Raw genomic sequence first — 11,870 nt, 5'->3', positions numbered from 1 at the left:
GAGGGGGGAGCAGCTTGCCCCCCTGGCTATGCCCCTGACCTCCAGTACCTATATCACAGGACAGGAACCCTGCTTCCTTGAGAGTAAGGTAAAGGTAAAGGGACCCCTGACCATTAGGTCCAGTCGCGGATGACTCTGGGGTTGTGGCGCTCATCTCACTTTATTGGCCGAGGGAGCCGGCGTACAGCTTCCGGGTCGTGTGGCCAGCATGACAAAGCCGCTTCTGGCGAACCAGAGCAGCGCACGGAAATGCTGTTTACCTTCCCGCCGGAGCGGTACCTATTTATCTACTTGCACTTTGTGCTTTCGAACTGTTAGGTTGGCAGGAGCAGGGACCGAGCAATGGGAGCTCATCCCGTTGCGGGGATTCGAACCGCTGACCTTCTGATCGGCAAGTCCTAGGCTCTGTGGTTTAGCCCACAGACCCCACTGAATTCAGTAGCACTACTTCCAGCTGGTTAGGATCACAGTCTTGGCTCCTGCTTTCCAAAACCTAAAGGGTGGGGAGACAGCTGGGTCTTTTTTCTCCCATTCCAAGAACTGGCTACCTGGCAGGGGTTTTGTGAGAATAAGGGAGGGGGGCCTGTGTATGTTCCAGTTGAGCTGTGATTCTTGCATTCTGGGGGTTGGGCTAGAATATGATGCCCCTTCTAGCTCCATGATTCTATGAGCTCCTTGTTGAAAGGAATTGAATGAGCAACAACCACAAGTAATTCAAAAAGGGTAAAAGGTAATAAGAATAAGATGATGATGCACAGGACTTGGCTCCACGCGCATGCTCTTTATCTTACTGGCTTCTTTTCTGTCTTTGCGAACTTTCTAGCCTCTTTCTTTTCCGCCTGTTGATGCAACCTCTCCGCGTGGGATCCGATTGGCTCGGCTCGTCCCGAATCCGGATTACGCGGAAGGTTGCCATCACATTTCTGCCTCTGCGGCTCCTCCCTTCTCCCTCGCGCGCCCTCATCCTCCGGACTCCCCTTCGCTCCTTTCCTCCTCCCGCGAGGCGGGGAGGGACCGGAGAGACACACGCACACAGAGATCCTTTCAGATGACTGAAGCAGCAGCGGCTCCGGATCAAGCTCTCGCCGCTTCCTTTCTGCAAAGTGGTTTTGTGTTTGTTTTGTGTGTGTTGGCGCGTGGAGAACCAACGGGGGACGGCGGGGAAAAAGAAGTCCAGACAAGAGTTTTTAGGCCTGGGCAAGTCGGATATGAGTTTTCCCTTTTTAAAAAAGGAGAAGAAGCGAAATCAGTCCGGATCAGAGCTCGCTACGGATCTGGATCCTCTATTTGCTGCCTGCCTCTTTTAGGCACCCGGAGTTCGTTCGGCCGGCTCGGATCCGAGTGCGCCCTGCGTTTGCAACTTTTACCTCCTGCGAGGCTGCCTTTTTCTATTTCTATTTTCTTTTTTTAAATAGAGAAACCATCTCGTCCGCTACCACTTGCTCCCCCGCCCCGAGCCTCCCGGAGCGATTCCCCACCCTACCGGGGGACTAAGATGCGCTTCTGGGGGGCAGCCTTACCTGCGGGGAGCGACGGAGTCCGACCCCGGCAGCTCCAGGTAAGATCGGTTCCTCTCCGCGCAAGATTTAAGCCCGCTTTCCAGCGATGGAGAAACGGCGGCTGCCTCAAACCAGCCCTTTGAAGGCGCGCTGGAATCGTAAAATTGTAGAGTTGGGAAGAGGTCCCGGGTTCATCTAGTCCAACGCCGTGCAATGAAGGAATCTCAACTCGCTCATACATGGGGGATCGTGGCATTATTATTATTGTTATTATTATTATTATTATTATTATTATTATTAATTTATACACCGCCCTAGACCCGGAGGTCTCAGGACGGTTCACAGAAAATAAATAATAATTTTATTATTTATACCTCGCCCATCTGGCTGGGTTTCACTCTCCGGGCGGCTTAGAGCACATTAAAAATGGTAAAACATTAGACATAATTCCCCCCCTGAACCAGAGTTGCCTTCAGATGTTGCCTTCTAAAAGTCAGAGGGTTGTTTGTTTCCATATACTGAGAGAGAGATATCACACACACACACACACACACACACACACACACACACACACACACACACGACTTCCCCTCCCTCCCTCCCTGCAACTTACCAGAGGCATGTTTACTCGGGAGTAAGCCCCGCTGCGCCCACTAAATTAAGACAGTCTGTGTCAGGATGGTAGCCCCGGGCTGCATCCCTGTCAAAGGATGGGAGTAGAAGCCCCGTGGAGTTTGAGTGGGTCCTACTCGCGAGTAAACACGGAGGTTTGGGAAGGAGGTTTGGTATACGCGCGTGCGTGTGTTGGGGAGGGCTGCCTGCCCCCAGTCTGAAACGGCCTTTTGTTAACCTGGCCTCCCCAATGTAGACAGAAGTAAGCCAGAACAAAACCCGGAATGATAAGCATCGCGATTGCATCACTTTGCTGGCCTGGGGAGGCGGCCAGGGCGCATTTCCAAAAGCACCCAGGTGTTCAGCTGTGCGGAGGGGAGGGGGGTGTTTGGGTTGGTGTCTGGCGGAGAAGCGTCTCCTCCAAGATAAACAGAGAGCCTTAAAAAAAAAAAAAGAAAGAAAACGAAGGAAGCAAGCAAGCAAGCAAGCAAGCAAGCGTTGTTTAGTCTCTTGGTGCGTTTGGAAGGGTGCCCAAACGCGCTTTGCGGACTCGATCCCAAGAAGGGATCGTACGTTGGATGCCAGAGACCAGTTCTCGCTCTACCAAGCAGAGTTCTCTTGGAACCATACAGGCGATTGTGCTGGCTTATTTTTTTAAATCACAGGGCAATCTAGTTTGTTTAAAAGAAAGAAAACACAATTTTTAAATTGTTATTTAAAACGAGAGTTGCCTACCACTTACGTTTCCTTGGAGACTTCTAATACAGAGGCTGGTTGCAAAGCACTCTGCACATTTGTGGAGGAACTCTGTTCCTCTGTTTTTTTCCTCTGCTTGTGTGTGCCCTGTCCTGTTTTCCCTAAGACAGGAGCATTTAGGAAAATTAAGGCTTCAATCTTTAGTTGTGTGGAGGCTTCATTGAAGACAGGGGTTAAGTTCTGGGGGGGTGGGGGGTGGAGGTAGCCTGCCTAGAATTCTGGGTCCCAAACCCCCAAGTAGGTTTTTCTCAGATTTGCTGCCTGCTTACAAGAGCTAAGGAAGTAAGTAAAGCGTGGGCTTTCTCTTTCAGCAGCAGCAGGAGGTAACATAATCCCACCCCCCTAGAGGAGGGCTGACAAAAGTGTGTTGTGTTTTTCAATCCTGACACTCCTCCTCTTCTCTCTCTCTCTCTCTCTCTCTCTCTCTCTCTCTCTCTCTCCCCCTTCTCATTTGCTAAGGGGTGGGATTTTTCCTTTGACGAAAACCCCAACAACTTGTTCCCACAAGATCATCTGTTTCTTGTTGGATGCTTATGAAAATATAAGGGCCTTGAGGCTCTGGTTAGGGCCTTCGTGACCATTTATGGATTGCCTAAGTTGTGTGTGTGGTTTATAGGAGTGCTTGCATGCGCGCACATGTCCGGGGCTGGAGACTGCTGCTCTGCAGGCACGTGGTCAGCGCCGGTTGAAAAGCCATGCGTTGCGGCAACGGATCTGTGGGCACCGCCTCTGTTCCGAAAGCTCGTGTTTGCGGTAACTATAGTGCTCGTGTACACAAATGCGCTCAGTGGGCAGAGTTTAGGAAATGCCATTGGTGTGAGTGAGTGTGTGATGCTTGGAGCAGAGGCATGGAGGAACGGTTTGGCTCCGTTTTCTCTGTGGATGCCCAGAATGAAGTAAGAAAGTCAGGCAACAAAGAAAGGGGTGTGTGTGTGTGTGTGTGTGTGTGTGTGAAAGGATGTCTCTTAGTTGCACCAAACCAGGGGTGAAGAATGTGCTTCCCTCCAGATGTTGCTGGACCCCATCTCTCACAGTGATGTGTGGCGATTTTTTGTTGTAGGGGGGCAGTTAGGGCCAGAGGCGCCAGTTTGCGAAGGCGATTTGGGGGGCAGGGAGCATCGCAACTCCCTCCCTGAGCCAGGCAGAAGCTTTCCAGGTTTGGAAAGGAGGTGCCAGGGGAACATTTAGGGGGCCTAGTCCCCCTTGTAACGAGTTTTGTTGAATCAATAAAGATCAGGCCTTCTGGCTGCTGGTTTGCTTCAATTTCATGGCTGTAGTCTTGTTTGACCTTCCAACCTAAGCCTGCGGAGCCCACTGCTGCACCCTAGTCCACTGACCACATGCCGCTGAACTCCCATCAGCATGACTGATGGTTGGGGAGCTATAGCACAACCACCGGCTGAAAGGCCGTAGGTTTTTCAATTCCACCACTGGTTTCGGTTGGGTGTTTAATGCCTCTGAAGGAGTATATTGTGGGGGGGACCCTATGCATATGTACTGGGAAGTAGGCCCCCTGCCAAGTTCAGTTGGGTTTATTATTCTCAGTTCAGTGTCCACGGATTTCCATCTTTTGCATGCCAAGACATGTGCTGTGCTGCTAAGCTACGGCCTTTGTCCAGCGCACTTTGCCCGTTTACCCCAACCTATGCGTCCTTATCCTTGCGCTTCTTTTCCCTGTGTCACATTTTGGATTGTAAGCTCTCTGAGACAGGGACCCCCCTCCCCCTTGTACTCTAGGAAGCACCATTCACACTAATGGCACCATCTCTTCTTCTTTGGTGATCCCCCGTGGCCAAGTAAGATTGTCTTCCATGAACACGGTTTTAACAGTGAGTCTGTAAGTGACTGCGGAGGCCAGTTCTGGATCCACACGGCCTTCCACAGTGGGGACATTGGTTTCCGGGCGGGAGTTGATCATGGTGAGGGTTTTCAAGCGTGCCTTCCTCGTAGCGCGTTTCTCCCTTTCAAGTGTCTTCAAAGCCCATGACACCTTTGGTAAAGGCTGTTCTCCAACTGGAGCGCTCGTAGGCTAGTGTTTCCCTGTTGTCGGTGTATATACTACATTTTTTTAGATTTCCCTTGAGAGAGTCTTTAAACCTCTTTTGTTGACCACCAGCACTACGCTTTCCATTTTTTAAAGTTCGGAATAGAGTACTGGTAGTTTCTAATGGCACTAGATAGATAACAATAACAAAATTTAATCAGAACTTTCTTTCTGTGTTCCCTGGGGGCTGTCCCAGGTAAGTCATAGCTGTAATCCTAGGCACAATTTGGAAGTTAGCCCTGTTGAACACAGGCAAGCTTACTCATTAGCAGTGCTTTTTTCTGGCAGGACTCAAGGGTACCCCCCCATGTTAAAAGTGTAGTACTTACTGTGACAACTTCATAGTGAGTACTGGTACCTTTTTCCCTTTAAAAAAGTGCCGCTCATTAGAAAAGATGCACAGGATTGTGCTGTTAGAGTGATACACACACACACACAGCTGTATTCAACTAATTGAAATTAACAGATCTTAATTAGTTTTGTTGGCTGATTTCAAAGGGCCTAATGGATAGGACTGACATTGGATGCAGCTACCCCCTCCTAGATCGTAGGTTGATTTTATTGCCCCCACCTGTTGCCTCCTGCAACCTGTGTTTTCAACTGAGACGTTGATGACTTAGTGATTGTATTGTGACCTGCACAGTGACCTGAGGATGTAGGGAATGATAAAAATAGCTCTAATAAATTGTCACTAATAATAACCAGAAGCACTGCCTGGTTACAGATAAAGAAGACAGGTAACTTTGTTGGCCCATCAGGAAAAATCCGACCAGTGTTATTTGTAATGTTTCTGCTTGGCTATGAGTGGATATCAAACGTGGCAGAATGTTATGCCAGTGGTATTTGGTGTATTTGAGTTATTCCCCTATCATCAGTGGTAGTTACATCCTTCTGGACTCCCTAGTAATTATGACTATGGTTATGCCTAGCTATGTGTATTCTGTCAATGCCGGTGGAGTATTGTGAGCTACAGTCAGCAAGAGAGTTGCACGTTTCTAGCAGCCTGGAAATGCTTGTGAGCCTTGGTACCATATAGACTTTGTCACTTTGACATTAAGAGGAACCTCAAGTAAAATGGATGATATGCTGTGTGCACCTTAATCTAGTTTGGGATTGAACAACACAGTTGTTCAGAGACAAAAGGAAACTCTCAAGCAAGGCAACATTAATGGAGTTGCCAGCCGGTAGAGGTCCCCTGACAAAGGAGGTCTTTTTAAATTTTAAAAAAGTGCTTTATAAGTTGTACGCCCGTATTTATATAATATGCAACAGAATGGCCATGAAACTGGAGGAAGGCATTTTCGATTTAGGTTGTACTCAGCTCTTGCAAGACTGAAAATCAGTATCACGAGGCGATGGGTGGCTTTCTAGAAAGCCTTACCAAATGTGTGTTTCTCTGAGACTGAAACTTTTTGGCTTGCTTTGTCAGGGTTTATAAAATGTGGGTAAGTCTAACTATTCAGGCCTGTGATGGGAAGCTGGACTTTGTGGATAGGCAATGTATTACAGTGGTACTGCAGGTTACAGACGCTTCAGGTTAAGACGCTTCAGGTTACAGACTCCGCTAACCCAGAAATAGTACTCCGGGTTAAGAACTTTGCTTCAGGATGAGAACAGAAATCGTGCTCTGGCAGCAGCGGGAGGCCCCATTAAAGTGGTGCTTCAGGTTAAGAATAGTTTCAGGTTAAGAACGGACCTCCAGAACAAATTAAGTTCTTAACCTGAGGTACCACTGTACTGAAATCTTGTGAAGGATAAGCTGTCGACACTGTACCTGCTATATTTTTAACATGTGCATGGGACAAAACTTAAAATTTTTGGCACAGCGAATCCCTCTGATTCATACAGGTGCACATGCCACGGAAAAGGGTTTGGCCATAGGTTTTCACATAGCATGGACACATGGACCCCATTTAAAGCAGTATTCTATCAGTTTGCACTGCCATTGCTTCCCCCAGGGAATCTGGGATTTGTGGTTCAAGGGCGCTGAGAGTTGTTAAGAGACCCCTGGTCCCTTCACGGAGCTACAATTCCTGGAGTAGTTTAACCAATCAGCCTTTCTTCCCGGGGAACTTTGGACCCCCCCCCTACATGCAGGAAACTCTGCTCTCCTTTCAACACCTCTGATACAACCTGTTAGACCAGCCTCCTCCAACCTGACTCTTGCTGGATTACATCACCCATCATTCCCAACCCTTGGCTGGTGCTGATGGGATTTGTTGTCCAAGAGAAATATCTTGGCTGCACTGGGCTGGCAAAGGCCGTGTTCGACAGAAGATTCTGGCCCAAGCAAACAGCAGCTAGGAGGCAAACTTCTGAATCTTTCTGATGCTCAGGATGGAGTCACTTGCCCAATAAAAGGCTTACCACAATAAAAGGCTTACCACAGAAGCTATCTTCTGCCAGATCAGATCATTGGTCCATCTAGATCTGCGTCAGCAAACTTTATCAACAGGGGGCCAGTCCACTGTCCCTCAGACCCTGTGGGGGACCAGACTATTTTTTTGGGGGGGAATGAACGAATTCCTATGCCCCACAAATAGCCCAGAGATGCATTTTAAATAAAAGCACACATTCTACTTATGTAAAAACACGCTGATTCCCGGACTGTCAGTGGGCCAGATTTAGAAGGTGCTTGGGCCGGATCCGGCTGCCGGGCCTTAGTTTGCCTACCCATAATTTAGATCAAAACTGGCAGCGGCTACTGACTCCAGGGTTTCAGACAGGAGCCTTTTCTGATTCTGCTTGGAGATGCTAGGAATAAATTGTGAGACCTTTTGCATATGCAAAGCCATATGCTCTACCACAATGTAAATCTAGGCATGTTTGCGGAATTTGATCTTTGCAAATTCCTATAGGAGGTGACGTCTTGGAGTAATGTGCAGATAGACTCCTAACGTTGGAAGAGACCCCAAGGATCATCTACTCCAACCCCCTACAATCCAGGCATCTTGACTAAAGCATCCACGACAGATGGCCATCTAACTGCTGCTTGAAAACCTCCCGTGAAATCCTTTCTCACTGCTTTTTCTATGATTGAATGCATGGTTTACATCAATCATCAATCTCATTGAGATGACTTTTTGTACACACGGACTGTGTCTGTTAAACTGTTCATTTAAATTAGGATTGATAGATTATTCATGCTAACCTCATTGTAGAACAGCCATTCCTAAACATCATTTACAAACTTCCAGTTTTGGCTCTTGGAAATGCAAACAGAGTTGTTCTGATTTCCCAAACACAGCAATGCTTAACTCGCACCCCTTTAATAAAACTATCAGTTGTGTCATATTACTGTTGTGACAAACTTTAAAACTGAACACCACCAGAACCAATGATTTTTGGGGGGAGATGATTTTGGTAGTGCAAAGTTTCAGCCATATGGTATTAAAATCTCAGTGATGACAGTAATGGATCCAGACTTTTGCCTTGCATGTGGGTAGAGCAACTAATCCATGTTTGAGATCCACGTACAATATTTTCAGTATGTGTGCTGCACAGCTGCCAATACTAGGAGGAACAGAAGCAGAATAGAACTGTGCCTTAAATAATCCATTCTAGAGGAAAACCCCATGAAAACGGTGACTTTTTTTTTACTGATTGATTAGAAAAACCGGCTCAGCTGCAATTACGCGTGTCAACCACTTTGTAAACTAGAAATGGAAAAGGCTTGAAATTTTTCCAAAGTACTACAGAGTGGCTTTGGAGTACATTTCTTAGAGGCTGGTTTTCGCCCACACTTAAATACTCCTCTCTATCCAGGCAAGCAGAAAGCACAATCAGAGTACAAGGACACATTCCAGCCAGACAAAGAAACTTGAGGAGGGTGCAAAGTGGGGCTGGCAAGGGATTTGGCTTGTGGAAGAGGAGTGTGCGGTTTGGGAGACCTCCAAGGGCCAGATGGAGAGGTATGGAAGGCCGCATTTGTCCCTGGGTCCTGAGATTCCTATCTCTGGTTCTCTCACGTGACGGTATTTAAGAGGGGGCTGTTGTGCACCCCAGATGCTGGCTTTCTGCCTCCCTGCCTTGTTGGCTGTCTGTATAACTATACCGCATACAGTGGTACCTCGGGTTAAGTACTTAATTCGTTCCGGAGGTCTGTTCTTAACCTGAAACTGTTCTTAACCTGAAGCACCACTTTAGCTAATGGGGCCTCCTGCTGCTGCCATGCCGCCGGAGCACGATTTCTGTTCTCATCCTGAAGCAAAGTTCTTAACCCGAGGTACTATTTCTGGGTTAGTGGAGTCTGTAACCTGAAGCGTATGTAACCTGAAGCATATGTAACCTGAGATACCACTGTACTGCTGTGGAATCTGGACATAGGGTTGCCATATTTCGAAAAATAAAAACCAGGACATCCCAAAATTGTTGCGCTTTCCCAAAGTTGTTGAGGTTTTCTTTTTGATTGACTTGCCTGAGATTCAGGACAAAGCTTTTCAGAATTTTCCCCCCAGATGTCAGTTATGCCACTGAAGTACTGGTGATGTCTGGATGTATGGCAGCTGTAATTTTGAGCAGGCTTTGCGTTTGGCATTGACAGAATGGCATCTGTCAGGGAACTGCCATCGCAGCCAGGAGTGGAGGAAGGGCTCCCAAGCGATGCCGGAGAAGGTCCCAGCAGGAAAGGAGGGGACTCAGCGACCGGGGAAGGAAATCAGCGTTACACCAGGGAGAAAGGCGGGCAGAGGCGGGCTTCGGAGAGATGGCTCCAGGACTCTTCACCAGAGACCAGCGGGGAGAGCACGGGTCCTCCGCTGCCCACACCCACCCTGCGCAGAAGACTTCCGCGCAGGGAGGCTAGGCGGAGACTATCCGTCAAGGAACTTTTATGTGGGAAGAAGTTCAGGAAACGCCCACTGATGGATTCTGCCAGTGACTGAGACAGACGCGGAATCAGGACTGTCCAGCCAGGGGAAGGTTTATCCAGGCAACCTCGCCGAGAGTGGCGGCAACTTACGGACGAGCAACCCCCAATTCCCATTACAGCATCATAGTTACATTATGTACCCACTTTGCGGCTTCCTGAAATTCTGATTTAGTGCCGAGAAAATCTCTCTCTCTCTCTCTCTCTCTCTCTCTCTCTCTCTCTCTCTCTCTCTCACACACACACACACACACACACACTTTCCTAGACACAATACATGTCTGTGATGCTAAGCTTCATTTTCCAGGAAAATTCTACAGAATGAGGGACATGAACTTCCCAGTAAACATGCTTAAGAATGCCAGATAGTTCATCAAGTGTCGCTGGGCTGGCTGGCCGTCTGAAAAAAGATTGAAACTTCGTTGTAATGTTTAACATCAGCCTATTTTGGATACATGCCTCTGAGAAGGCTGGCTGGGGGCGTTTTATTTTACAAAATGGCTTTCTCCCTCGATGGCTTCCTCATCCTTCCTGTGTAATCCTGACTCTTTCTATGTCCTGCCTCGTAATCTTTGGAAAGTGCCACCAAGCCACGGTGTGGCTTTCAAACATCAGAGAAACATTGCCTGCTCCTGAGCGCACTTGTTCTGAATAGGTCCAAGTCTTGAATGCCATCAGTGGAAAACTCAACAGAGATTCAGCAGGGCGCCTTCTGTTTTAACTTTTCCTTGTTTGCTGAAAACTTCTCTATGCTGCCAAACCTGTGTAGACAATTGGAAAAGCATCTTCTGTAACAGCCAGCTGCTGATCTCTGATGTTCTTACGTGTTTTTTATGGCATGTATGTACAGTCGTTGCAAACGTGTATAGTTTTTAATGAGATTGTCATATAGAAGTATTTTTATAAATAAAATAAACAGACTTGGGACACAATCTTCCCAGAAACTTGTGATATCTTGCTGCTCCTGTTAAGTGTTCTCACACGCTCAATAACTTCCTTTGTGAACCTACCTGGGTCCTAGGTTGGCTGTAGCAGCCTGGGGCAACTAAGGCTGATAAGCTAGCAGGTATAAGAAACAGGGCCTTTTCACAGAAATCATAGAATTGTAGAGTTGGAAGGAACCACAAAGGTCATCTAGTCCAACCCCCTGCAGTGAAGCAGTCTAAAAGACTTGGCCCCACATGTTGAATTCTCTTTCCCTTAGAACTTTCCCACCCCTCTTTTTTTTAAGAAAAAAAAAACCACTAAGCCGTTTATTGTTTTTTAAACCGCTTACCCCCATATACCTAAAAGAGTACCTTCTGCAATTTCAACCATGTTAGATTCTACAATTGGAGGGTGTAGGCCTTGTTGGTGGCGCTGCCATTGGGGGCTTCCTGGTTGGCGTTGACCCCCAGACAGGGCCTTCTCAGTGGTGGTTCCCTGTTGGTTGAATGCCCCCTCCGGTGAGGTATGCCTGTCTCATTATTCGCTTTAAGAAGACATTTCAAAGCATTCTTATTTACCCAGGCATTTGATGGCTGAAGAGCACCAGGCATAAAATAAGTCTTTATAAGTTTTTTAAAAATGATGATGATGATGATAATGATTATTGCATGCATTTGCCACCCTGGGCTCATTTGGGAGGAAAGGTAGGCTATAAATTGAATGCATGCATAAATTGTTATATGCTGCTGTTCCTGAGAGATGTATTGATGGCCCCAACCTGAATGGATTGGCTCTAAAGGACAATTAGATAAATTAATAGGGGAGAAGGAAATCAATGATCACTAGCCGTAATAAAGCCACACCAATAGGGAGAGTGCTCATGCACTCAGGACATGACCTGGCAATATATCATGAATCATGATGCGTGTTTGTGTGCTAAGCAGAAATCACAATGTGGGAAGAACTGTGATACCAGCCGATGGCTCTACATGGTTCTATCCTTATTGCAGACATTGTGATTCATCAGTATATCACAGTGTTTTAACTGGTTATATATCAAGTTCAAAACCACATATCACCCAGCCCTGCTGTTTGCTTCTACATAGTTCCATTCTTATTTTAGATATCGTGCTATAGCTAGTGGTATATCGCGATGTTGAAAACC

General features: G+C 47.2%; 1 protein-coding gene across 5 annotated transcripts in view; it reads left to right on the top strand.

The window, feature by feature from the left end:
- Window positions 1-905: 905 nt before the first annotated feature.
- Window positions 906-11,870, top strand: part of C14H15orf39 (chromosome 14 C15orf39 homolog) — a 45,119-nt gene continuing 34,154 nt past the window's right edge. For 2 of the 5 annotated variants that reach the window (XR_008327569.1, XM_053365562.1), the window contains exon 1: window positions 908-1,558. The gene's annotated coding sequence lies outside the window, so the exon portion shown is untranslated. Of the gene's footprint in view, window positions 1,559-3,516; window positions 3,621-11,870 lie in introns of those variants that run through there. The other 3 variants (XM_053365565.1, XM_053365564.1, XM_053365563.1) reach the window with 3 other exon arrangements.

This window comes from Podarcis raffonei, chromosome 14, assembly GCF_027172205.1.
Source record: "Podarcis raffonei isolate rPodRaf1 chromosome 14, rPodRaf1.pri, whole genome shotgun sequence".
Taxonomy (NCBI): domain Eukaryota; kingdom Metazoa; phylum Chordata; class Lepidosauria; order Squamata; family Lacertidae; genus Podarcis; species Podarcis raffonei.
Note: the sequence above shows the minus strand (reverse complement) of the source record. Positions and strands in the feature narration are given on the sequence as shown.